The sequence below is a fragment of the Falco naumanni genome, chromosome 15, assembly GCF_017639655.2.
Source record: "Falco naumanni isolate bFalNau1 chromosome 15, bFalNau1.pat, whole genome shotgun sequence".
NCBI classification, from domain to species: Eukaryota; Metazoa; Chordata; class Aves; order Falconiformes; family Falconidae; genus Falco; species Falco naumanni.
Genome location: NC_054068.1, coordinates 9,993,507 through 10,021,473, shown reverse-complemented (window position 1 = coordinate 10,021,473; position 27,967 = coordinate 9,993,507). Strand labels below are relative to the sequence as shown.

At 37.0% G+C, this 27,967-nt stretch overlaps 1 long non-coding RNA gene across 1 annotated transcript; it reads left to right on the top strand.

The window, feature by feature from the left end:
- The first annotated feature begins 4,341 nt into the window (after positions 1-4,341).
- On the top strand, positions 4,342-27,865 carry LOC121097705. The gene is made up of 5 exons (XR_005831055.1): positions 4,342-4,498; positions 9,073-9,187; positions 17,914-18,053; positions 18,650-18,767; positions 25,242-27,865. It is a non-coding gene; the product is annotated as an uncharacterized LOC121097705 (long non-coding RNA).
- The last annotated feature ends 102 nt before the right edge of the window (positions 27,866-27,967 follow it).

Below are 27,967 nucleotides of genomic sequence, written 5' to 3'. Positions count from 1 at the left end.
ATGAAAAATACAATTTTTCTTCTCTTTTATTCTTCTAATATTGAATTTTCCTAATAAGATTGGTTTTGTTCCTGAGTGGCAGACTGATGACTAACCATATTCTGCACATCCTGGTTCTGTTAATATCCATGCTGCAATTTGGCCAATGTTCCCTTTTATTCTTTTTTTTTTTTAAAAAAAAAAAAAAAGGAAAACAAAAGCAAAAAAAGAAAAGGAGGTGGCTTTCTTTTAACTGGTACAGATACTCTGCAGTGAAAGGTGACACCTCTGACCCTGTTGTTTCTACGCTATGTACAGGGCTTTTTTCCCGACCTCTATGTTGAATTTTTGTGTGTACTGAAAAGCAAACCTGCTGTCAAATCTTTATTTCCTGTTTATTCTACTGAATCTGAGAGCTTTTATGTAAAGCAGAACTTTAAGTGCCTATAGAGATTGTGCCTGCACATACTGTCTACATTAAAATCTTCCAAGTGGGGTGGGAGTGGGAGGGTGTGAGCTTCAGGAGCTGCACTTTGGTTACCCCACACCCTTCTCTTTAATACTGTCCATTTCCACTCAGAAGCATTGTTCATCTTTGCTGAAGGGTTCCTAGGTAAAACATTTGCATATTAGAAGTAATATGCTTATGGTAGCTTTTTAGTAAAGCTACAAACTTCTGACAAAATAAGAGCATCTCCTTTGTAATGCTGATCTGCAACGTTACTTAAAATGTTCAGTGTTTCACAGTACTGTGTAGGTGCAGTATGATACTGTGCGGCACAGCATAACAACTACCTTTTCTGTCTGGCAAATCCCAGCTCCCCAGTGTCAAGGTAAAATAGTGTTTACTGTGGATAATTCTTATAAAGAAAAGGTTGTTAGTTCTTCTCAATTGCTAGTGATTTGGTAGAGAAATGTGTTATGGTAGGGAGGGCTGAAATTGATAAGAGTGACTGAAGGAGTTTAATCATGTATGAGTAGGCACCTACTTGAACTGGCTATTTGGATAACTGGATACTGGATAGTTTCTAGCTCCCACTTAGGCAGGCAAATGCAGATTTCTAAACTTCAATTGAGAAAAGGAGCTGGAAGCTCAAAACCTGTTTTCTTCATAGCTGAATGGGAGCTGAACTTCTAAAAATGTGGCTGCTTATTTAGCATCTGAATGGATTTTTAAAATCTGTTCTTGTACATTTGATTTCAAAATACAGACTAATAATAATAGGAGTAGCTTTTAGTGCTGCATATTATAACATTACAACACTGAATTTTTTCGTGATACTAAAGGAAAATGTTGAGAAGGTGGCAATCTGTACTTTCTCAAAAGACCTCTGTCATGTTAGGCTGCTTTTATAAACCTGTGCCAAAACTGATCATTACCAGCTGTCTTAGAGCTGACAACTTGCTTTAGGTATACTTCTAAGAAGCTGTTAGCTCATCTTGTTTGAGGTCATCTTATATGTTCAAACCAGTATGTGCTTATTGGCCCAACTTTTATTGATCGATGTTTAGTTTTAATTAACATAATGTCATATATTAAAAGATCTGTAGGCATGATCTATGGTTATAATTTTTATTTTTTCAGGAAGAAAGATGTCAGTGTAGAGCTAGTGCACAGACCTAAGAGCTGTTGTGTGTCCTTCATAATGGAGGTTAGCCCTTTAGCGCAGAGGTTTGAAAGCCTTTTCAGAAGAGTTGACAAAATGGGCTCTCTGAGGCACTTGAAAGATTCCAGTATCTTTTTATCTGAAACAAGGACATAAAAAGCAGCTGGGAATAAAATATAGCTGAACAGATGAGATACAGTCTGTTTTCTTCTAAGTAAAAATACAGATTGCTGTTCATTTTGAGACTATATGATGCAATAAGAGTTCACTTCCAGTGTAACTATACCTTATACTCCAGAAGAGTTACAATGACGAGAACATTGCAGTTACTCACCTACTTTGCCAGCCTTATTCCAAGAAGTGTCAAGGGAAAGAGCAGATGTGTGTGCTAGGATATTATTTAGATTCTTTTTTAGTGATGATCAAGATTTTCTTATGTAGTAGACCTTATGTCATAAAAATCGCAAATGAGAACACAAATCAACCCTGCAAAGATCATACTAAAAACATCAACTAAAAATTCCAGGAAGTATAAATTTTTAAACTGTTTCACTAAACTACCAATGTGTTAGGCTTAGCAGATGTCTTCCTTCCAGTTTTTATAAACATTTACGGTTCTAGCAAGGCAGGTGAATGCTTAGCATTAGTGAGTTTTCTGTACTTAAAGCCATAAATTATTTGTGATTCATGTAAATATCTTTATATGCCAAGAAATGCTGCCAAGTGAACACTGGTCAGCTATTTAGAACACCTAGTATGAAAACAGGCTTCTTTAAAGTGGTTTTCTTTTTTTTTGTTGTTTGGGTTTGATGGTGTTTTTTTTTGATGTGTCTCTCGTATGACCTGAGTTGACTAAATCTTCTCCTTGGCAAGGAATACTGTCTTTGACACCTGTCTTAAATTTACCTTTCATAGATAGCTGTTAGACAAATTTCATTTTGTGAAATCACAAACTGTCTTCACTTCCCCGAGTCATCCCTGAAATAAACAAATTTAGGTCAAGCCTTTCCTCCAGCTTTGATTGCTGTTAAGGCTCTGCGTGTCCCTGCTGCTTGCTCCTTGCTTTTTCCAGGTATGTTTCCCACAAGAGGGTGGGCTAAGAAGGTGGATATCTCAGCAGCAAGTAGGCACACTCTTTCTCCCAGCAGAACCTGGGAATCCCAATGTGCCAGGAAGGTAACGCGTTTTAAGAGGCAAAGGTCAGTATTTTCCAAACGCCTTTTGTCTAGAAAAGTGTGTTGCAAAGTACACAGCTTTCTCACCATTTTTAAGTATTGTGGTTTTGTGGTTGCGGAATAAAACATGCCAGTAAGTAACACTGCAGAAATTGAGAAAATTCCAGAGAACAGAAAACTTCAGAGTTTATTGTGAAACATATGCACCCAGTTTTGAGAAAATGTGATTCATAATTTCTAGCTGCACTTTCCATTTGTTCACCATTTTGCTGTTCTAGTTTTGATTCAGAAACCAGCTCTTGAGCAAGAATCTTAATTTAACTTTAAAAGTCTCTGGGTTGTAAAAGTGATGGTATTACGTATATATAAAGTTACATATTTTAGTCTTTGTCTGTGTAACAGACTACCATCCAGAAACATCTGAAATGACAGCAGACAGCTTTATTTTTCCAGTAAGCCATAAAAATGACTAAACAACAGAACAGTTAATGTTACAAGTTGCAGTTAGGTATTGTGCTACTAAGTGGAGAACACAGCAATAACTTTTCAGTATGTCCAACTTATCTATCAAGTGTATACTTTTATGCACTTCTATACTCTTTTATATAGTTTCTTGCTTTAATATTTTTCTGCTAGATACTTCACATCATACTGTGATGAAATTCCTTTCAAGGAAATTCTGACAGCATAATGAAGAACACTGTTTGTACATTACTTAATGATACATTTCTTCAGCTTAAACTGAACAATTGTATTTTACAGTTTCCTGGCTGAGAATATACAAAAAAGGGAATAATTTTTGTCACAAACTCCAGCTTGTATTTTCTCAACTACACACATCCTTGAGGGCAAAACTGAAATTACTTGAGCTTAGTTTTGAAACTGCATACTACAAACAACAGTAAAGAGTTTATGTCGGGAGTAAGAGGTTCACAATGCGGTATCATATTTCAAAATATCTTGGTGCATAATTGCTGGCCTGGGTGCTTATTGCATGATTGATGAATCTGAATGCATACAAACATGGTTAGCATTCCTCAACGTCCATTTACAATGCCATGAGAAAATGAATGGTGCACAAAATCAAACGCCATTTGTTGCGCTTAAAAATAAATGAGGGACAGGGGAGGTGCAGTAGTGAGTTGGGCTTATTTCAGCCATTCTCCATATCATAATCTCAAACCTTTCTACTCTTGGAATCTGTCTGTCTATAGCTGTCATAAAAACCTAAAAGAAAATGGCACCTTTCTTCACACTATTAAAGTCTAACAAATTTGAGACTGATATGTTTGGTTTAATGAATGTTTTAATTAAGTTGGTTTTGAAGTTATATTGATGAAATTAGATTAGAGAGATCATTTCTTGGAGAAAAGTGGATTGCTGAGGCAACAGAGGAGAGTAATGAAGTGAGTTTCTGTGATTTCATTAACAGTTCCCTTGATCTAAAAAAATTAAATATACAAATGTTGTTTAACTATCGCAGTTCTTTTTCTAATGAACACTCCAATGAAAACAGATAAGTATGTTCTATATTCTCTTCACATTCACTTGTAGTTCTTTCAAATGGAAACAGAGAAACATGGGAACATCATATTTGTCTCTTCTTCTAAGTGCAGAGCCCACCATTGCTTACCCAGAAGCTCCAGCATGTGTAGACCACACAAGGTCATCCATCTCTGTGTTTATCTAGACCAAAAGATTGCTTTCTGAAAATCCTGAAGACATACAACTGCAGAGGTACGCTCACCATTTCTAATTTTCTTATGGTGCTCTGACATTATCACTTCCTGGGCTGGAAGTTGAAAGTGTGCAGTTTGGCAAGATGAGAAAAGACAGATCTATCCACGCTGCAAAGTTCATGACAGGTTTTTCTCACGTTTTTGATGGTTTGAGTTGTTTTTTCTTGTTCTGTACCAGTTCTTCCACCGTCTGTGCAATTCCCATTAATAGTTGTGAGTGATTTGTGTGTCTAGTTCTTCATGCAGAGTATTGAAAATCTACCCTAAAGCTATGAAAAAATAATGGAAAAAGTATGTATAATTGAAAATAGTCTTAATCACTGGAATGTTGAAATCCACATGGCTTGGAAGACTTGAAAGATTTCTTGTTTTAGAAAAGTTGCATTGAAAAGTGCTGTCATTTTCTTTAAATACATTCTTCTGAATAAAACATCCGTTCCTGGCGCCAGCAGCAAGCTTCTAAACATGTTCAAGATGACATGATTGATAACAAGGATGCTCTTCTCAAGATGTTTCTAATTTCATCTCTCTGTTTGTTTCAAGAATGTTAAACTTCCAACATGATATATGATATAATAACAAATATTTAAACCAAAGATTAATATTTTTCTTAAGACTGTACAGTAACAGGAACCGAATGGAAATCTGAAAGCTAGTTGCTGACTCTAGATGTGGGTAAACTCTAGAAGCTACTGTCACAGTACAAATTATTTCCCACTTAATACTCCAGTGGTAGGCACATTTCCAACTTCAATAAATGAATTTACTCTATTCATTTAAGCAGGGTCTTTCCAGTTTGACTATAGCAGGTCTTAACGGATTTATTAAATTTATTTTGATATGATAGTCCCTGTAGTTTTCACCTGATCTGAGGAAGACACTTTTCTTTTTCTTGGATGTTAGTTGAATCTGATTGCTCTCAGAAAACTAGAATCAAATAGAGTTTGGAGTCTCTACCTCTAAACCTCAAAGTTAAGTAAGAAAGGTTGGCTTTCATGGATTCTTTGTAAGTCTGTACCCCAGAGCTTCCAGTTTTTGAAACTTTTAGTGTCCAGCAGCTAATTTGATATGGGATTCCTCCTCCACTTCCAGAAATTTCTGTCATTGCTTAAGAGATGGCCAATGTTAATCATGGTGTCTGGGTCAGCAGTGATCCATTTCTATGTGTAGATAGCCTGTACCCAGGAAGAGTTTCAGATTTGTCAAGGCAAGAAGCAATGCCATGGCCTTTTAAGACAAAGGGTAGCCTGAAGCATTTTAGCCTAGATATGGGAAACAGCCAAAGAATTCTTATTCTGTTATATGGAGTCAGAATCATCTTGAAATATGAAGAGTGTGTTTGATTTTTTCATAAAGGTTTCTGGACCAGACCAACTCCCAAGGTTCTTTGCTGTTCCCAGTAAAGCGTTGGGTTTTTTGTTTTTCCATCTGAAAAAGGTGATCTCTCAGAGGGTTGAGTGGATACACGTTTGAAGGTCGATGTCATTTCTCATGTAGTGCTTGCCAGCTGGCAGTCTCCACCTGCAAATCTCTGAATTAACATCATGGTTTTAAAACAATTAAATTTCAGGAACAATATGTGGCTCATTAATGATAGTGGAACTTGATATGGGAAAGGACTATCTGCTCAATTTTAATTTAAAATGTGTCAAACTACATGACATGGTATATTATGATTGTATATTGATGCCAGACAATGGTGTTACTGTAAATAGTATTAACTGGCTGGCTTAGGGAAACCCAAGAAAATTTACAGTTGATGTATCAAGTTATAGCTCAGATTCCAGCTTCAAGTTACATCCTTGGCAGAAGACACGGCTAAATAAGGAGAGTGAAATGGAAGCAGTACCTTGGATATTTAGCAAGTTCCAGTTGGTGTCATACCCTGAAAGCTTCCTATTGACGCCTCGTAGAAGACTTTTTCTATAGTACCTCTAGACCTCCTCACTGGTTTTCAGGAAGAGGAAAATAAGCCTTTTGGGTCAATCACAAACCAAATTCCTTGCACCTTTTCAATTCAGTCAAAAAACACCTCCAAGGGGAAGAAATTGTTAAGCAGTAATAATGACCTCTCTGTGAAAGTCATGTGCAGAACCAGAAAGATGGATAGGTCAGCTGTTGCTCTGACTTTTAGGAACAGGGCCAAGGGGGTTATTTCTATGTGATTCACTTACTGAGCTATACATGGAAGCAGGCCTCAGTTTACTGAAGTACAGCCTGCTGGGCCTGGGCTTCTACAGAAAGGGTTTTTTTTTTAAAAAAAATAAACCCCGTATTTTTCCAGTCCTCTGTTCCAGTTGTTGAGAGTTACCCCTCTTAAAATTATCTTGCTGCTCATAAAGCCATAAACAAAATATAAAATCTGACTAGAAATAACCCAAGCCACTCTTTTGGAAAAAAACTGAAGAAAATGGCTTCTATATTTATCAAACCAACCTGTAGAACTGTATTAATAATATAAGAGTATACATTAATAGATAGCTTTATAGATATGTGAAAATATCGCTATCTATATGACTCAGACTAATAACTGACAGGAAAGGAAATCCAGAAATAGGAGAAACAGCATCTGACACTGTAAAAAAAAAATAGTATGCTATTCAACTTAAATGGGCCTTTTATTTTAATAGTCTCCTCTAACCAGCTGCAAGTGACCTGCAAGTGTTTGAACAGAGAAAAGATATAATACAATCATTGTCATAGGAAGTCAGTAATTAAAAACAAGAGGATCAAGTAGAAAGTTGTAGTTTAGGCTTTGCTGCTGTATATACCAGTACAGCTTCTGGTCTCCCTGTCTTAAGTTCCTTCTCATTCCTGGAATCCACCAGCAATGGGTAGCTGATGAGCTAAATGTCAGATGGGCGTTGGGAATGCAGATCTGTTCTTCCATCTCCCTTTATAGAAAATTCAGATTTGATGTTATCATTATTTCTCAAGGGGAACGATATCTTGTGGCTGAAACAGGGCAGCTCCACAGAACATAGTCCCCTTGCAGGTTCAAAAAAGTGCTTACTAGACCTCACATCCAGGGTGACTGCTGAAGTTGCTCACTAGTGAAAAGGGGATTAACAAAGTATATGTGCTTCATGTGGTACATCCCTGTGGCAGGGAGCGTGTGGTGCTGTGATCTGACTGTTGGAAAAATCTTCCTTTGGATCTTTGAGCATCATCAGCTGGTAGCTCATGAAGCCTGCCCACACTGGCTCAAGCTGAACTCCTCCTGCAACGGGGAGGGTGGGTCAGGGGTGTGTGAGAGGACAAGCTTACTCTGCCCAAGGCTTGGGCATCCCTTGGAGGCATTATGCATAATTCATCCGTCAGTTAACTACATTTACTGAAAACAACCTTCATTTTCAACAACCTTGATAATATGTTACCAAAATCCCAGAAGGTTTAGCCAGAGTTCCTTTTCAAGACAATTGCAGCTGTTTAAATAATTAAATTTAATTTGCTTTGCCATGATACCAATTTGTTGTTTGTTTTCATTGAGGTTTTAGCTTAGAAGCCTTTATAGATTTCATCTGCTATTATCTGAAATGTAGAATTGTGATGCTCAAAATTATTTTAGAAAGGCTGTTTGTGAATTCATCTGGGAAAGTTTCACTGCACCAAAGCTATGGCTCTGTTCTTCTCTCATTACACCACCTCTTTTTCCTGAAATATGGCAAAAAATTATTAAACCATGAAATGTGCTGGTTATTCATTTGCAACAGTGAATTTTCTTGGGACTTCCACAGTCTTTCTTGTATCTCAGTATGATAAAAAAATCACAGAATCTTGGCCTGAAAAAAACCCCATCCTTAATTTTCTGGTGTATATTTCCAAGTACATAATGCTGGGTTTTTTTCTGCTGTCCCTCTGTAAAGGCGGAATTCTAGTCGTGGATTTCCACATGAAACACAGCTATGGCCACTTTTAAACTTGAGTAATTCAAGTTAAGGTAAAATTCAGATTCAATTGTAACTTTCTAGGGAAAGCATCTGGAGATACTATTAATTTGTGCTTTGAGGAAAAGATTCTCTTAAGTCCATTCTTTAAAATACATCTTTACTCAGCTGTGGATCTTCTCGTGTCTAGCTCATGGCCATAACTCTTGGACTCTAGGACTTTTCACCTCAAACCACCTCAAACAGTTCCTCACTATCCTTGTTTTGTTGTTATATTTACATTCCACTGATATATCTCCTCTGTGCAATATCATTTTCCACTACCCACTTCTTCAAATGTGATGGCCTCAGATCCTTAGCTGTGTAAATTAGATTAGCTCTCCTCTGGCTAGGAGTAAATCAATGGGACTGCCACTGATTTACACCAGCTCAGGATCTGTCCTGGTGCTTTGAATCATTTTTATAGTGCCTCTCCAAGTAATCAATGGCATGTCTGTACTGTACTGAACTGTGGACTGAGTTCCAGCCTTAGGAGGAATTCTGGTCTTGGTTATGTTGATTGAATTTCATTTAAAGTAAGAGTCCCACATGTGTACCTAAGGGCACAACTCAGACTTTCCTCACCTGAATACAGAAGAGTAATCGTCCTTCTAAATAGAAAGATATATCTGTGTGTTCTTTTTAGATGCTGGCTGTCAGGAGTGTTCGTTACTGTTCTCTTAGAATCCACTTAGCCAAAGAAAAGAATTACGACAAAGTAGATAAGTAAAATGAAAGATGGATTCACAATGGGAAGAAAGGTAAGAGTTAACTGGGTTTTAATTAGTACCAGATTGCATCTAGTTTTCAAGTGCTTTCTGGGGGAGGATACTCAGATTTCCCATCTCCAGCTGGGTTTGGGTTTCCAAATCTCTGTCAAACTAAGCCTGTTTCCTTGGTAACTATCTCACTCTCCCACCTATGTATAAGAACAATTCTTTCTGCTGAGCCGTGATGGTGGAGACAAAAGAGAAGGAATAAGGTGAGTCTACTGCACAAGAACCCTCTGCACAAATTCCAAGTGGTTGGGTGTCTGTGGGTTCTGTAAAGGTTACATGAATTAGGTAAGAAGAGGAAAAAGACACTGCATACAACATGCTTTCCTCCAGAACTGATATTTTCGCTCCATCATGGTGAAGTTTTACATATAAAGAGTTGCAATGGTAAATGAAAAATATCTCTTATATATGTGGATGCTCAGGAGGTTGGGGTTTTTTTTGTCTTCTTGAAACATTTTCCTTTCCCCTGTGATTACACTTGACTAACCCCTAAATCTGTACCTAGAATCAGTTGTTGGTTTGAGATCAGTGGCCAAGTTCAAGATCCTTGGAAAATGTGACTATGAGACCAAAATTATAATTTAGAACTAATATTACATCATTGCTTTCTTCTTAATTGTACTAAAAAATAAGGATTTGTCAAGGCTTTGAGAGTCATCCATCAAGATTTTTCCACATTTTGGCTTTGGATTTTAGACAAATTTGAGGCCATTGGAATCTGTGCATCTCTGTAGAAATTATGATTTTATTTCTCCTGTGCTGTGACAAATTTTAAATTTTGCTCTGAAGACCTTCTTTATCTATTATGTTGAAGTTCTGTTTTAATGGATGCATTTGTCATATATGGTTATATATATGATACGCACTGAGTCTCAATAGCTTTTTAATCAGCCTGATAATTCAATCCCCTTATACGACCCTCTTCCTTAGTTTACATTACATAAAGGAGCTGACACTTCAATTATAATTTTTATAAAATACTAATAGACTGTTCACAAATGAGGAAAGCTAAAAACTAATTCTCTGATTCCTTGTCCCAGTTATTCCTCTTTCAAGAAAGCGGTTTCCTCATTTACTGAATTGTTTTTGTTACTTTTTTTTTAATATAAAACCACAGTTACAGTGATACTGTTACCGATACTACGTCAATTATTTCTTTTAATTGCTTCATCCACCCAGCAGTCCATCTGTTTTCATATATTGTTCTACAGTTGGTGACAATTGTTCTACTATTGATGGACATGTTTCATACAGGTGTAAGGTAGAAAGTGAGCTTCTACTCAACTCATACATCTCCCAACTGGAGATGGTAATTTCCTGTAGTTTTTAGACTATTTCTAAGAGCTTGAGTCAAGGCCAGTGTACTGATGATGGAGTCATCAGCTTTTTCAGGGCTCTATGGGAGGCTCAGTTTAGTCTCTGCTGTGGAGAAACACGGCTACACAAACCTAATGGGACATTTGTTAACGAGGTTGGGCATTGGAGGTTGGATATTCAAAGGTCAGCCTTAAAACTTGCAACTCCTTTTTTCTAAGGCAATCTAAGTGTTATATGTATGGACTGAGACAACCTGTAATCCAAAGAAATATGCAGAGAGTAAAAAGAACACTAATGATACCTCTAGTGAGCGCATGGTGTTTACTTTGACTTTTATAAAGAGGTAATTTGCAAGACTGGGGATAATTCCACTATACTTTATAATTTAAATGTCACTCAAAATGTATGCTGACATGCAACTGATTAACAGCAAACTTTGGTGGCAAATTAATTAGTATTTAATCCAGAGGCTCTATTAAGATGTGATGTGATAAAAATACCTTTTTTTTCCTAGTAGTCATTCAATTAAAATGCACAAATGATCTCGACCATCTTTTGAGTTTCACATATTTTATTTAAAAGCCTAATAATCATGTCTCACTTACATGAAAGTTGGCACATACACAACAAACTCCCAAAATACAGCTTGGATTAATGTGAAGTGCTTATGATAAAAGAGCAATTGTACATTTTTTGAAGAAAAACTAATGCCAATAAATATGGCTTAGATGAGTCTGTTGGTTTTAGCATCTTTTGTGTACTGTTTATATTCCTTACTCTTCCCTTATTTTGCTAAGTGCACTGTGTAGTTTTAGACTGTCATTTATCTTTCAGCACCTCTTTGTTTCTTTTCAGAAATCAATGGCTTAAAAGAATGTGACTTTAAAAAAGATTTTTGTGCTCCTAGATGGAACTCTGTGTAAATTATTTATCTTTTTGCAGCTGTTTTCTGTTCTTTCTTCAATATCCTTCCATCTAATTCATTCTTATTGGAGCCCGTAATGATATTCTCTTTTGCAGATAAGAGTTATTCTGCTTCAAGCTCTCTGTTAGAACAGTTGTGCCTTTACAGTAAGAATATTAATGCAGAGTTCTTGTGACAATGGCCACTGTTCGGCAAGAAAGAGCCCAAAATTTATTTGGGGGAGGAGGGAAGCCATAGGCTGTAGGTGATAGACTTCAATAAGATACAGCTTTATGTGTGCCTTTCTTTAAATGAGTAAAAGATTTATTTCTCTCTCTCTTGTTAAATTCAGTGGAACCCCATGTTACTGTTGTAATGTCTACAATCACCAGATGCGTATGTGTTTTCTTACCAGCTAGATTAGAAAAAAAGATACTCTTTCCTTTCTAGTTTTTATCTAGCTAGAAAAAAAGATACTTTTCCCTTTCTAGTTTTTATCTAGCAGCATCCTTAGAGTCAAGGAAGATGTGGCTTTCAAAATCTTACATTCTGTCAGGTTTTTCTGTTCAGTTCTCCACTGATATTTTTCAGAAACCTTTGCTCACGCATCAGGAATAGGGTCTACAGTGAACAATGGATAGAACAGCCTGCACATAACTGAAGCAAAGAAAAGAAAGTTGTTACAGTAAGTCAGTCTAGATCAAACTAAGAGACATGCCACTCATTTGGGCTGTACCCAAATACAAATCTTTGTCAATTATGCCTTGAAACTAAACAACAGTAGTGGATTTTTAATACCTGTGAAGCTGTATTTGAAGTGATGGACAACAGACTGCTTAGCTGTAGTAAGCATGTCTCTCTGGCACTGAGAATAGAAATTTCAGTACTGGAACTGAAAAATTGGTCATGAAGATTTTGGCTCATTTTGTGTCACATGTTCCTAGATGTAGAGGCCTTTTGGGTATCATTGTTTCCCAGAGCACTTGTTTAGACATGAATAGATAGCATCAAAATGGAACGGGGGAACTTTAATGACAGAATTTTTGTTTTGTAGTCTTAGGTATGTCTGTTGTGTTTGCTGGCATGTTTTATCATTACTTGCCATCATAATCACTGTAGCTGTAATATTCTTCAGAGATCAGGAGCTGCGCTGAAATTGGATTTATTTATTCATTTTAACTTTTATAAACTGACTTATTTCTAACACTGTGACATATATCTTTTATCACTGCAAATCTAATAATGTGCTAAGGCTACACTCTTGGATGGTGTAAATCAAGACAGATTCACTTAGAACCAAGTCAGCACACAAGCTGAGCATCTGGTCTACAAATTTTCATGAAAGTACTGAGCAGTGGGCCATGGCCTTGACTTGCAAATGTCTCTTAGAAATGGAAGTTCCCATAGTTACCTTGTTCCAAACTCAGTATCTGCTTGTCAATTAAATAGCAATTGCTGTGTTGCTCTGCTTAATATTTTAGCTTCTCTCTTTGCAGTGTTTCTCAGATACCGCAAACTTCCTTCTGAGACTTTCTGGCTCATTTTCAGCATTGAAAGTCAGCCTACTGTTGCTGAATGTCAGCAATACAACTACCCACACTAGGACTCAACACCTCCCCTCCCTCTGTCTGTCTCCTTTTTCCATGTGGGAAATGACAAGTTTTCAGGAAAAGCACAGCAGGTGCTTGCGCTCTTGTGTGTCTCAGTGAGCTTCCAGAACCTCCTAATATTCAAAGAACGTGGTATTTCCCTAGAATACCCTCTTTGCCCAGTTTCCAGTATAAACTAAGCCAAGGGATTGACATCATCTGACGAAATATTCTTCGTGTCAGGCTTTTAACATTGTCGTTCAACAAAACTAAGACAAAACCTTGCCCTGGAGTCAATGAGCATTCTCCACTAAAGTACCTGAGCACTCTGTGAGGTTTAATTCCCAAATGACTTGTATGTTTAGCGTATGGATTTAGTGTGGAAAACTATGTCCTTGTTCTTCATGCGAAAGAATGTCCTCAGCCTTTATCTTAAACTCTATTGCCATAGCTTTTTAAATATGCTTCTGCTTTTCCTCCCTCTGCTTTCTGCTTGTGTGCAGTCTTTTGAACTTTTAGCTTCCAGCTAAAAGCAGAATTGTCAAATGCAAAGTGAATGACTACTTTGCCAGAACGCAGCACATCTAGGCTGTGGTTGAAGTGGAGGAAACAACCTCATTGTCGTGCCTTTGTGCTCAGTTAGGCTGCCACTTCTGCAAGAGGTGGGTGCTCAGAGGAGCGAGGCAGGGCAGCATCCACAGGAATCCTCACACCCCTCTGTGGTGGCTCAGGGCCAGCTTTCCCCTCCTACAGAGAAGGAATGTCATTATTCAAAGAGAAAACTGGTGAAGCTCCCTGTTGTTACACTGCCCCACTTTGTAGTGCAGCTACAGGAGGGACTAACCTGAGACAGCTTGAAATGAGAATGCTTGGGATTCGGTACCATAGTAACTGCAGGACCACTGAGCAAAGCATAGACTGGAAAGCCCATTTGGGATTTGAATGAGACATGCAGCTAGACTGCTGCTTTTCCTGATGCTTTTTAATAGATTTCAACAGTATCCAAACTTGATAGTAAAAGCTAACAGGGATAGAACTGAACCCTAGCTTTGACTGCAGTATTGTCATTCCACGTACAGCTTGATTTTTTTAAGAAGCAGCTGGTTTGCAACCTCTGGATGTGATTGGAATAAAAGCTTAACATCCTTAATTATCAAGTTACCCTATTATAGTACCCTATAATATAGCAGTTGGAGGCATAAGGTAATGAAGGGTCTGATTATCAAATGTACTAGAAAAATGTAATGTTGACCTGGACTTTCAGGTGAGCATAGAGAGCTATAAAGTAGTTCCATTTGCTTTGTCCTTTGCTGCACTTACATGCATAATATTTTATGTTGATTATCCCAACAGCATAAATTTATATTGCAGGAAATCTGCAAGAATATTGGTCAGAAATCTCCTTCTAATTTGGTAATTTTTCTTCTCATTCAGATTTATTGCACTGAGCAGATATTTTGAATTTGTCTAGTCATGTAATGTAGAAATTTTCTGTTATGAGGAGTTCTCAGGATCATTATTTCAGAGGTCTCGTCCTCCCATCCTTTGCCTAAACATTTAATGGAGTGATTCCTTTCATGAAACAAAGTGCCTTGATCAGGTATTCAGACTTCAAATTTCATCCCTATTACCATGCATATGAGTACAAGGCATGCCATTTCTTCAAGTAAGGTTATAGTATTCATCATAGCTTGAGTTCATAAAAGGATTTCCATTGAGTTGATCAGATATCTGTCTGATTTTGCTGACAGATTGAGCCAAGTATCTTTTCACTTGCAGATTGATTAGAGTGTAAGATTAATCTAGTGTCTTCCAAACCACTTTGCTACAAATCCTTTTTTTTTCACCCTTTGTTTCCCTGAGAAAACCTTGCTGTCTTTTTAATGTGATGCATAATAGAACAGTTAACTACAATACTTCCTGACAATATTGTTACAAAGCATATGTTAAAATGCGATCAAGAGATATGTAGAAGAAAATACACTTTAGCAGTCAAGGTTAGAGGATTACTGTTCTGTAATCCTATTTGTGTTTTTACAGTTGTGTTACTAACGGGAGCTGACCTTTTTTGGCTTTGGATAAAATAGGGGAACATCTGCCAAAAGGTGTCTGCAAGTGAGGCCTAAAGATATTTGAATAGTAGATGAGAGAGTGCTACCATGCATTTTCTTTGAGGCTAATTCTGATACACTTGAAATAATAAGTTTCTGTTTGACCTGCTACAGACAGAAATCGCAGCACTAGATTTAGAAGGCTGGGGCTTTAACACAAGCAGGCGGTGTCTTGTCTTGTGTGAGTGTTAACACCGGGGATGGAAATAACTTACAATAAAGATTGTGCCTTTTAACTGGTGATGTGTTGAACACCAATATTTGGAATAAGTAAATGACTGTATTTTTCCACTGGCTTGAATACCTGAAATGTTTAAGATAAGGTTCATTCCTTTCAGGAGCTTCAATTACCTGAACAAGATTCTTTATACATATTTTTCTTGTAGCACTAGTAAATATTATCTTCATAATTCATAGTGAATGAGATTTTCTGGTTTTGAGTAAATTGTTCCAGTATCTGAAATTATTGTTTATGCAAGACAAGGAATAAGGACATTTTGTTTGGGATTTTTCACAGGTTTTGCATGCTATAATTCTCTAATCTGCTTCTATTGTTTCAGTTCTTTAATTGTTTCTGCTAACATTTATATCCTGTACAACCTCTATGAGGAACATAGCTATTTTAAGAATATACATAAAACCTGGCAATTACATTGTCTTATCAAGTTTTTGCAGCCTATTAAGTTGGTGGTACTGGAAATGATTAGACTTAATACTGTAGGAATGAGAGTCTAAAACAGGAACCTGGGCTCTTCAAGCTGTGATATCTTGGAGCATTCTACAAGTTGAATAGGTTTAAAAACACTGGCAAGGATAAATACATTCGGGGTGGAATTCAAAATGTGCTCAGGTTTTAATAAAAGGAACTGTGCATTAAATAGTCGTAGCTGTGGAAGGTGAATGGAAGAAGGGGTAGATGTCTCATTTATTTTGGGAGGTTCCTAAGTAATGCTCCCCTGCTTTGTTGGAGAAGAGATGAGTTAACATCTTCAAGGTGAGTTAACGTGGGCTCCAGCCATGGGGAAAGAAAGTGCAGTCCTGGGCTGACAGGCAGCAAATGTGGTCCTGATTTCATTCCTGGACAATGGACTAGCAAGAACCTGTGCCAGGAAAGGGACTGGTTGCACTTCGGTCTTGGGGCAGCAGCAGAGACTTAAGTTTAGCAGTTTAGTTTCTTCTTCGTTCCTCATCTTTTAGCTGATCTAGTGTGGACTTAGCCCAGCTGTTTACCACTAAAGAATCTTGTGGGGCCACTCCTGTAAGGGAGTAAGTGGAAAATTCAAGAAATGAAAATACTTTTACAAACCTATCAAAAGTAAGTTCTTTTAATCAAAAAATCCCAAGCAAAGCCCTGGAGGGTTTATCATGAAAAGAAATTATTTGGCTTACAGAAGATAAGCAGACCTATACAAGCTCTGAAAATATGAAGCAGAGAGATCTATTACGCGTGTTATTAGAATGAAAGGTGCTGCATTATCCAATACTTTTGGCAGTAGTGGGAAAAGGGACAGCTAGTAGGAATGTAGGGACAGATGCATAACTGTCAGTTGGCCTTTCAGTTTTATCAGTGCCTGAATGGCTTCTGAGTTTATTATAAGCCCTTTTTACTTTTTTTCTCTCTCTTTTAAAAAATTAGATGTCAGATGAATTCTGCAGAGCAATGCTGGGGTTCTATACAAAAAGGGAAATATTTCTTCAGGGAGGTAGAATTGTAAGTGTGCAGGATGCTAGGGAGCTCAGGTTAATGTGCTGATCCTGACCCACTTGAATCTTTTGCCTGCAAAGGAAAACCTTTACATTTTGTAACGCTCTGATGGCAAAATAAACTACTCAAGAACTTAGAGACATATGTTGGACAGCTGCTGCAAGTCAGCCCGGCATGAGGGTGGAGCAGTCTGTGTATACTCTCTGAGTAGCTATTATGTTGTTGGAGTCCAAAAGCTGTAAAAAAGTTGGATGTTGGTTTTAGCTGGAAATTTTCTTTGCCTAAATTAGTCATCCCAGATGCTACAGAATAATTTGGTGAAGATAAATACTGTATGGAAAGAAGAGATGCTTCTAAATGAACTTTGCAGTCAATTACTTTCAAATGTGTGTGTATAAATATATATATATATATATGAACATAACCAAACATTTGCAGGCTCTTTCAAAGTTAAATATTTTTGAGTTATCTTGGAGGAACCTTTATCATGATTAATTACTGTCAAAGCCTTGTTCTGGAGAGATAAATAGATATACAGTTGTATATTTGTAAAACATATGATTTTGCATAGTTTATAAGAACTTATTTCTGAACATCCCTGTTTGAACTTACAAAAACTCAGTCTCGCTCTTCCTTTTTAAATAGTCAACAGCTGTGTTATTTTCTTTCATTCATTCAGTTAATTTTTTCCATATTTAAATAGCTTGAGAGCTATGTTAAGGCTTCATTCTATTCAAAACTCAAATTAAAATTCTGGTTTCTGCAGTGCCTGGCATTTCTGACTAGCACTTTAGTGACTAGCTCTGATCTTCTCACTAAAGGGTTTACATGACAGTTACAATTTTAGAGGGAAAATAAAAATAAGCAAACAGCCTTTTTCCACTGACATGGCTGTTTACAACACAATGTGGTTGTCTACCTCATGTTCATGATGTAGTTGCATGATTTCCTTTTGTGGGACATTGAATTTACTTAGAATATATTTTAAAGGTAAATAGTTCTCAAGGATTTTCACTACACTGGATACTATTTTTTTAACAAATGGAATATGACGACTCTAAACAATTGTTTTTCCCATCCAGTCTCTTTGAGAAAATGCAGGTGGACATACCTGTTTTGAATTCTCTTCCTCAAGCTTCACTTACTAGTTGGCATCTAGCAACCAGAAAGAAACATGAAGCTTGTGAAGTGTGGGAAAGCAGCCACCTTTGACAGGGAAAAGGTCAGTCTGGGTCATTTTCTTTGACTCCAATAACATTTGACTTAGACACAAAGAAGCTAGTATGCAACATGAAAAAATCTATCTTTGTTCTGAATGTAAACTACTGACCCAAGACATTTGCTACAAGGTATTCTGGAGCAGTCCTGAAGATTTTAGGACCAATGTTGTTGCCCCTGTCTCTCCCAGATGTCTGTTTAATCAGGATAGATGCTTTACTCAGTTTAGAGAAAATGAAGTGCTAACACAGGGTGCAGGAAGAGATTTATTAAAAACACTTGTCCCTCTTTGGAAGACAAAGCAGTAGATTTAAGTTAAAACTGCCAATATGGATCATGCTGAAGATAAGCAACATTGAAACCACCACTGTCAGCCTTTTGCAGGCTTGCCCTTGGGCTTGTCTGAAGAGGTGGGAGAGTGGACAAATGGCTTTAAGATCCTTGCTTTGTTTCAGTTTTTTGATTCTATAGATTTCTCCATGAAAGGAACTTACATATAACCTCAGCCTTGATAATGTGTCAGAAGGTTATGATCATTTTTGTGGAAGAGATCTCTGGAGGGTTTTACTTGTAATGCTGATACCTCTTTCATCTGTTCAGACTTTTTGCCAACCTTCAGCTCTGTGTGCCGAGCTTCCTACTGAAGTGAAGGGCATTCCTTTCACCTTGCTAGAGGGAGCAGGTGATGGACTGAGATAGGATGCCTGACCTAAAATGGGTAAGTCACATGTATTTCTTTTCACATATGCAGGATCTATAAACATCTACCTATCTAATATGGTTTGAAAGAGCCAAGTCGTCTCATGCAGAAACAAAGACAGAAGGCCTATGTTAACAAGTCAAGATTTAATCCTTCAGATTAGGTTTTGGTATCGAGAAACCCATGGAAGAACTTGAAATGGCTAAAATGACAATATGAATCTTCAAATCTTTTCAACCATCTCATTTCCAGTTACGTCCTTACTAGCCAGCTGTCTCTGCTAAATGCTACTTTTCTTAGCTGCTTCCTACCTTTTTAGCCTGTAGTACCTCCTTTTTTTTCTACCTTGCAGTTGCTCAGCTCTTGTCCTTCCCCACTATGTTTCTTGTCATTCAGTCCCTTTTACCTTCAGCATTCCCTTTTTCTTTCCTGTGGAAACCCACTGGGAATAGATATTCATGGCCAGAGTGATTTGGGAAGGCCTTTTTATAAGTGAAATACGAGTCCATCAACATCCCTGCAAAACCTTTTTCAATTACTCTAATGGCACTTGGGTCATGACCAATTTACATGTGAGCTATGCTACCAGATGCAGTAGAGATCCCACAAGATAATGGCTTTTCATTTGCCATTGCTATGGTTCCTGATGTTGCCTTGAAAGAATAAATTATGCTGTCAGTTACTAACTGCTTGTCATACTGTTAGAAAGGATGCTAACCCAGACAAAGGTTAGGTTCATCACCTTCTTTTAAGCCTGGATGAGGCAGACTGGCTGCCTGGTTGCTCTGTCGAAGTGTTGGCCATGACTGTTCTCAGTCTGTATAAAGTGTGAAGGCAGTATGGTATATGTTAAAGAGTAATAGAAGTTTAAATTTCAGCCCATAAACCCCTTCTGAGATGGTCTTCTAAGGAGGAGGGAGTAAAGACAGAACAAGAAGAGAATGTGTAGTAAGATGATGATAAAACAATATTATATGCAAATTAGGAAGCTTGTTTCCAGTCCTCAGTTCTTACACCTTTTTATTGAAATTGTCCAAAGAAGAGACATATATAACGTAACTAACTGATCCCATTATATGAAGTGATGCTGTCAGCCAAGTTGATTGATTGATCATAGGTCTTACAATACCAGCCGCAACATTTGTTTTAACTAATATAAGGCAGAAGCAAGAGTGTCTGTATCACATCTGTGCATTTTATGATTTCAGTTAAAGTTTTTATATGTCACTGCTCTTTTTATGATGTGCTTTTACTAGTAAGAGAGGGATTAAAGAAGAGAAAATAAACTACTTCGCCTCTGCCTTTTGACTATCATCAGACTTGATTGGTCCCTGAATCGCACAAAGTAGACAGTTCTTAGTACTGTATGCATTTTAATATCTCAACTTTTTATTCTAAATTTTTTCTACCTGGATTATTATTTTTTGGTGAGAAGTGTTATCTACCTAAGCACTCTAGTGATTTGTCCTGGGTCACCCAGGTTTCTGGCAACGCATGACTTGCTCTAGTGCATCAAAGCTAATACGAGACTTGGCTTAGCAATAGTAGGAAACAAGTTCTAACTGTTAAATGTACCAAGCTCTTGCCTATCCAGAAAACAGCATAGCAACTTGCTTTTTTCATAACAGCAAAGAACATTCTCTGGATCTTAAATTGGATATTCACTTAGATTGTAGGGAGGTGGTTAAATTGGGCAAGCTGAACAAAAATGCACCCAGTTGTTTGTGCCTAAATGCATTTTCTTCTGGAAACTCTTCCTGAATTATTGTATATTTGGACTTTTGCCCCCATCTAATGTGAAACGTTTGTACGTGAGATTCCGCTCCCCCCCCCCAAAAAAAAAAAAAAAAAAAAAAGAATATCAATTTTCCAGACATCTCTGATAAAACCCATAATTTAATCTGCAGGTTTGATAGCACTAGAAGGAAAGATTGGAACAAATATGATCATACTATCTCCATTTTCCTGCTGTGATCCATCAGTTCATTATGTCAAGGTCAAAGCTAAAAATTTTAAACTCTTTTTTTTATTTTACAAAATGGAAAATGTCAGAAAATTTCAGGATTAGCAACAGTGTTGACAGAATCGATGCTACAAAGCATCATTTATGAGAGCAGGAGAACATAAAAATGCTGTGAAGTTCTTAGCTTTTAAGAGAGGAACATGTTCCTCCCCAACAGAGCAATATGCACTTATATTAATACCCTTACTAGGCAAGGTTTTATGGCGGCTTTGTTTGCTACCAACATATAAATCCCTCTGATTTAGATTTGTTTTGACTTCTCCCTTTCTCCAGTACATTCCTCCTTTCCTGTGTTAGTTGTTAGAGATCAATTTAAGCAACCTTCTGCCCTTTGAACTTACTTTCTCTCAGAACTCAAGACAGTCTAAAAGGCTTTCCTCCAGAATGCAGCGGTACTATAAATGGTAGCCACCCTTTGCCCATGTGTCCTTTTGCCTTGGAGTGCTGCTGCAATGAAAAGAAAAAAATCACATATTTTGTGGATGATGTTTTTTGCCTTGCCTTATTGTGTGCTTTCAGCTCCTTAATTGAATTAACAAAGTTTTCTATGTATTTCTTTTGAAAAGCAATGAACTCTGTTTGGTACAAGTCTATAGTAAACAAAAAACCAAATAGTAAAGTGACTGTTCCTTTCATTCCATTAAGTACTTAAGCACATACTTAATTTTATTTGGAATTACAGTGAGACCTTAGCAAATTTTTAAATATATTTCTCAATCAGTTAAATAAGTTAATAAATTGAAAACAAAGAAGACAGAGGCAGCCCAGAATTTTAAACAGCAGACCTCTTCCCTTGCCAGTCCCTCTACCACAAAACCGGAAAACAAACACATAGTAAAGCAGATGTCTGAATTCTGAACAAAATATTTTTAAACATAACTGTCTGGCAGAAAATTGAGAAGGTGGCATTGATCCCAGGAGAATATTTTTGGTAGTTTTTTTTCCCCCGCGCTTTAAAACTTCATCCTGCTTTAATCATAATTGATTTTCTGAAATTCAACTGTTCGTTCAGCTTCCTCACAGCCATAATGTATGACACTGTCTCCCAATAGTTAATGAGTTAAGCATTTCTTAGGCTCTGTTTTTCCAAGTTGATGCTTTTGTTTACAAAATGTACCCTCAGAAATACTTGTTGAATTTTTTTAGGCAAGTGGCAATGTTCTGACAGTTGAGTCAAAAACTATTAAATGCCTCTCTCAATATCCTCTCTCAGATATTACCTAATTCAAACTTCCACTTAGTGATTACAGTGGTCAAATCTGAATCTTAATTTTAGGTTCTGAGTAACATGAGTACATAACTTCACATCTTTTGTGTTGGATGCCTGCACTGCTTCACACACATACTAGCTAAGCTAGCCTTCATTTTTCTCAAATCCGATGTTGTGCTGTGGGATAGCTGTGGGAAGCTCGAGTACTTAGAAAGTAAAAATGTAATTTCAGATATAATGTCAGGAATAGCACTGGTAGGATGAGCTTTGTGAGAAGTACATTAAGGGAGCTGTGTGCTGCATCCCCAGCTTGGGAAACACGCTTCAGTCTGAACGGAATGCGGTCCATAGCCATTAATACAATACAGGGAAATAAGGATAAAAGGAGAGGCTACTTTTGCTCACATGAAAGCACCTCCACCTATATTTCCTTTTTTATATGAGCTGGTGCTGCTGCTGCCAAGCTTGTAACTTCAAAGTCCTTTCTGTCCTTGTAAGCCGTAATTCTGTGTCTTGGTCTCCATTTCCTAGCTGCTCCTTTGCTATTGCTGTTTGTTTTGTTCTTATATCTGCCTATATCTTTTTGGTTTGCCCCAAGCAGATTATTATTCTTAGTGAGTTTGTAACCTCTCTTTGGAGCTTTATCACTGTCCTGCTTTTTATGGATTTATTAAGATTTTTTTTACAAGATGGTTTTCCTTCACAAGATACCTAGTTCATTCCCTAAGAGATTCTTCCATGCATATGAAAAATTTTCCAATTCCCTGTTAGTATTTTAATTCTTGTTCAGATTGGTTTTTTTTTAATATATACTTTTATTTAATTTCCTTACATTCCCACTTCAATTTGATTCTATCTCTTTAAGAATTCATTCAGAAGATGGGTTTGTACAAGATATCACAGCTTTAATCCATGGACTCCTGCTTAGGTATTTTCCTGCTTCTACTGAAGACACTAATCTTCCTTTACAATAAAACAACTTAATAAGCTGCAGAAAATTGATAAGGAATTTAATTGCCAGTGCTTATGCATTTTCTTAGTATAGCTAAAATCCCACCAAAGTGGTATACAAGTGGTACCAGAAACTCTCAACTAAAGAACTAAAATAATGGGAGCAGATTAGCAAATACATTGTAAAAAAACTGACAAGACATCTTTACAAAGTTTCTTTTATTTATTCAATTTTTATAAATATCACAGAGAGTGATAACTTGGTTTATAAACTGAAGGAATAAAGTGAATGTGCCAACATGAAAAAATATAAACAATTATATTGTCAGTCATTGTTTGAATTATTCATTTGAAATATCTTTTAAGAGCTTTTCATTGCATCTGTAAGGCAAAGAAATGTATTTATAAGAGTAAAATGTACTAAATAATTATTGAGGTATGCATCAAAGAATTCTTTTGATTATTTTAGAATAAATATTTCAAACTGCCACTTCTGATTTTATTGTCGTGTGTTGAAATATTTAATGTTTCTGTAAGATTTGAAAGCTGAGGCAAACAAATTTATGAAAAAAGACCAACTTTTACCTTTCAAGGGAATTGGTTAGCTGTTGTGACTGACTCAGAAAAATATAAAAATAATTAAGTTGACAAATAACAAAGTAATCAAAAATGTATTTCAATTAATGGAAACTAATTCCAAAATCTGAAAAATTTGTGTTTTTAACTCCACATCTTCTACATCTTGCCAAATAGGACATTATTTTCAGCCTACACTGATTTTTATACAGCTTTGTATTACCAGATACTTATGATGTTTCTGAAAAACTGTCCACTAAAAATACACAGATCATATTCTTTCTCCTTAAAAGCACATACTCATTCACCAAAGTAATTCTCAAGGTCTGTATGGGGAAAAAATGAAGTTGCAGCTTCTGTTGAAGGCCATGGAAAATTAGCTTTTAGTAGTTGAACTCGGATAAAAGTTAATTAAGACTTGCTTGATAATCAGCCAATCAAAGTACATATCAACAAAACTACTTTTTTAATAAAAAAAAAAGTCTTACTAAGGAAGCACTTGGAAAATTAAATCAGTAAACCAAAAAATAAATATAATGAAATATACAAAGCACGTAGCAGAAGACTCAAATGCATCAATTATTGTAATATTAAAAGCTCCATAGTTCAATACTCAGCTAATAATGTGGCACTTTAAGAGAAAAGTGCAACAGAAATATCCAGTCCATTCTAAATTTTCTGAAATAAGAAGTTTCGAAAACAAGTTAGAGTGTATTTGAAGCATTTTTGGAGAAGAGAGTGAGAGAAGCATTAAACATTCAATAGGAAGTACAGGTAAGAAAAAATAATAGCTATTTCAAGTTGTCTCTTGGTGCAAAATTAAGTCTTATAATGAAATATTCAGAGCACATTCAATAGCTGTAACTCAGATCAGACACAGTCCCGGGTCTCTCGATCCCTTTGCTGTTAACAATTAACAGGGTCAGGATCAAGAGACCCAATTAATAAAGAATAACCCTCAAAAAGAAAAGAGATTTTTGCCATTGACTTCAGTAGGATGAACATTTACTATCTAGTTCAATATATACCAGTGCAGGTAATACAAAATATTTGAAAACCATCACAGTAATATTGTGTAAGTATTAAAATTGATAAAATAGAAAATGATCATCATGGATTCGGAGGTTTTGACTTGTATCTTTCATCCTTTCAGTTCAAAGTCAGGATTATTTGCACATTTGTTATTAAAAGAGAACGCAGTATTCTTTTTTAAACGTAGTGAAGTTGGTGAATTGAATTTTTTCACTTTCAATTATACTGGTTTGGATAAAAAATGCTTCAAAGTATGCTGTTAATCTGTTACAGTCAAAATAATGGGTAATTGGAACTGAATGTCTTTTTCATCTGACTGCATCTAGCTATCAAACAAATCTTTCTATTAATTGTTAAATCATAATGACTTCAAAAGGATTTCTCAAGTCAGTGTTGGAGCTCTGATAACCTAATCTCCATTGGGCACTCCATTGAACTGCCTTGTCATTAGTCTTGTCAGCTCTGTAGCTACTTTTATTCCCAGAAGTTAATGAAAGACATTGTATTTTTTGAGAAAGTAACCTTTTCAAAAGTAGTTTTATAGGTAAGGTTTTAGAAGACACAGTTATTTTGTAATAATAATGATTTTTCAGTATTAGTTCCTTAGTTTTAGGAGTTGTTCCCTGGTAATGCTCAAGCAGCATAACAAGTGAGTGGAAACGTGGTGTCACCTGACTTCTAAATTTTCTTACTTTTGTAGGAGACAGACTGAGGCCAAACCCTGAATAATTTGGTTGGGGAAAATACCATCTGAGCAAACGGAGTTTGGCTGGTGCGTTGGATCAAGGAGAGCTTGATCTGCCCTGTTAAATACTGAAAGAGATTGCACACTCAGAGGATCATGCAGACACGCCTGGAAAACTGTCACATCTCATCCTAAATTTTGATGATCTGTATTAGGTTGAGTGGCAGACTCCACTTCTGAGAGCCTCTGAAAAAAAAATGTGGAGCACCATTGATGAACTTTGCATCTCTGGGTAAACTGGCTTCGGGTAGCTCTGCTGTTGGAGCGGGATGCCCATGGGCGTTGCTCTTTCTGATGCGAGGCAGCTGGAGGAAGAGCGAGCAGCAGCACAGCAGCAAGACCCAGGTCTCCATTCAGCAGTTGAGCTGGCTGCACCCACCTGCACAGCCAGTGCTGCCACTTGCAGCTGTGCTGAGGAATCATGTTTGAAAGAGAGTGAGGGCACAGGCCGTCATGACACTGCCAGCAACGTGCATGGAGAAGCCTGTGAGCAATTTCTTGGATCCAGCCCATTGGCACCTAGGCTGGCTCCCAACAGCTTAGTTCAGTTTGAGGGATCATAACATAGCATCATACCGAGCAAACAGCAGGCCGAGAGCTCTCACATTATGTGTCAGTAGCAAGCACTGATTTCCCATTATTTGCTGATATTAATTACATTTGTTGAAACTTTATGTTAGAAGTACAGACATTTAAAGGCAAAAGTGGGAAAGACGGTTCATATGGCTTCGGCTTCGTATAGCCTATGGCTCAGAACGAAGGAGAGGAGGGCAGCAGTGTTTTACAGTAGGTGATGCATGGACAGTAGACGGATGTGTGAGATGATAAATAGGCACTGTAAGGCAGTGGGAAAGATCTAATGACAGTATGTCAAGGAGATCGTATTTAGATAGAACTGAATATATTTGGTAATAAGAACAAATACTTCATGAGCCTGCTATGATGCAATGTTCTCCAAGATTTGCTTCTGTCATTGTCATGCAGATTATAGACAGCGTATGTTTGTTTCATGACAGGCTTTAATAAAATTTTCCAAGACCGTCTGCCTTAAAATTTAACTAGGGTTGCCTGAGTCCATTTGGCTAAAACCCTTTAAAGACATGTATTATGAAGTGTGTTGATTTTTTTTGTCCTGAGGTATTATTTAAAAAGTAAAAGTCACTGTATTTTCATACAGTATATTGGAAAACAAAGGGATTCTGTCATTTGAAGAATATCAGTCTCTTGTCTACGTGAACTGCATTAGAGGTCATAGCAAAGTGAACACTTAAAAGATCATGAACTTGACACTGTCAAGAAAATTATTTTAAATTTTTGCTTGAACTTGTCACCACAAGGGTCTCTTTCTGCCTGTACCTCTCTCTTTATTTGTGAAACCTACAGCTGTGGTGCTTCACTTATATTGAAAACCATAAAAATGCAACACCAAAGAAAAAAAAAAGCATATCAAAAACATTGAAAGAGTACAAAATAGCTGCTGTTCTGTTCCCTGGGCTCTCTGCTTAAGAGCTCTATTCACTTAAAACATTTTCCAGCTTCTGAAACACTTGATTAAAGTCAATTGGGAAAAAGATAAGCTGTTAAAAGTGCTAATTTGTGACTCAGAAAACTTGAATAAGTCTAAATATGAAATTCTCTGTTGCTCTGTATTCATGATTATGGGGCTTGTTTAGAGAACATTTTAACATTTCATTGCAGACTGTCTGTGCCTGCCTCTGCCTTGTGTTGTGTATTTTTTAAGGCATTCATTAGTACAGTGTTGTGGTTCAGCTATAAGCTCCCCCAACCTCCTCTCAACTCTGAGAATTTAGAAAGTCTCCTTCAGATCAGAAACCAGGTGTTTCTTTTCCTTTCTCCTTCTCTGGCCACAGAAGCCCATATGGAGTCCTTGCTTGACCTCATGTGCTAGACTATCAGTTGAGCTGATATTCTTGCTTAATAAATATCCTCTCGTTCTTAGGCTGTGTTCATATGGATGAAATTTAGGAACAAAACCAGAACAGGTTGCACGGTGATGTATGCAAACAAGCAAGCTCTGCACTGAGAAGGTAAAAAAAAGAGGAGGCCAAGCTAGAGGGTAACTCTTTGAAGCTGTGACAAATCTAATTGTACCTTCCAGAAGTATGTTTGCTACTAATGGAGCAGAGTGAAATGATTTTTAGAGAATATACCCAGTATTCGTAACTTTTTCCAAATTAAGATAGCTTATCTTTCAGTGTCTTAACCACTCCATTTGTCAAACCTAATTTATTTTTCATACTGAATGCATCCTCTACATACTCTCTTCTTTCCTACTTTGAAGGTTATTCCTAACTCTTCTCTCTTCTCTCTTTTTGCAAGAGCAAAACTATCACTGCATATCTTATACAGATAACTCTATGCCTTGTCTCTCACACCTCACTTCTCCAGTTGACCCCTTTTTCTTGTGGTGTATTTGTGAGAATCCTGATATTAGCAGCAGTTGTGTATTTGCCTTAAGATGGGAATTCACTCCAACTGACAGTTTCTAGTCTGCCCTTGGGCTGCTAATATAGTCATGTTGTATAATACATAGACACATACAGCCTACAAGGTGAACGGCAGCAGGCTTCTGAGCACTTGAAAGCATTTTCAAGATCTTGAAAATGAATATTTAGTTACTGGAGCCTGTCTTCCTGTCTTCCATCCATAAGCGTATCATG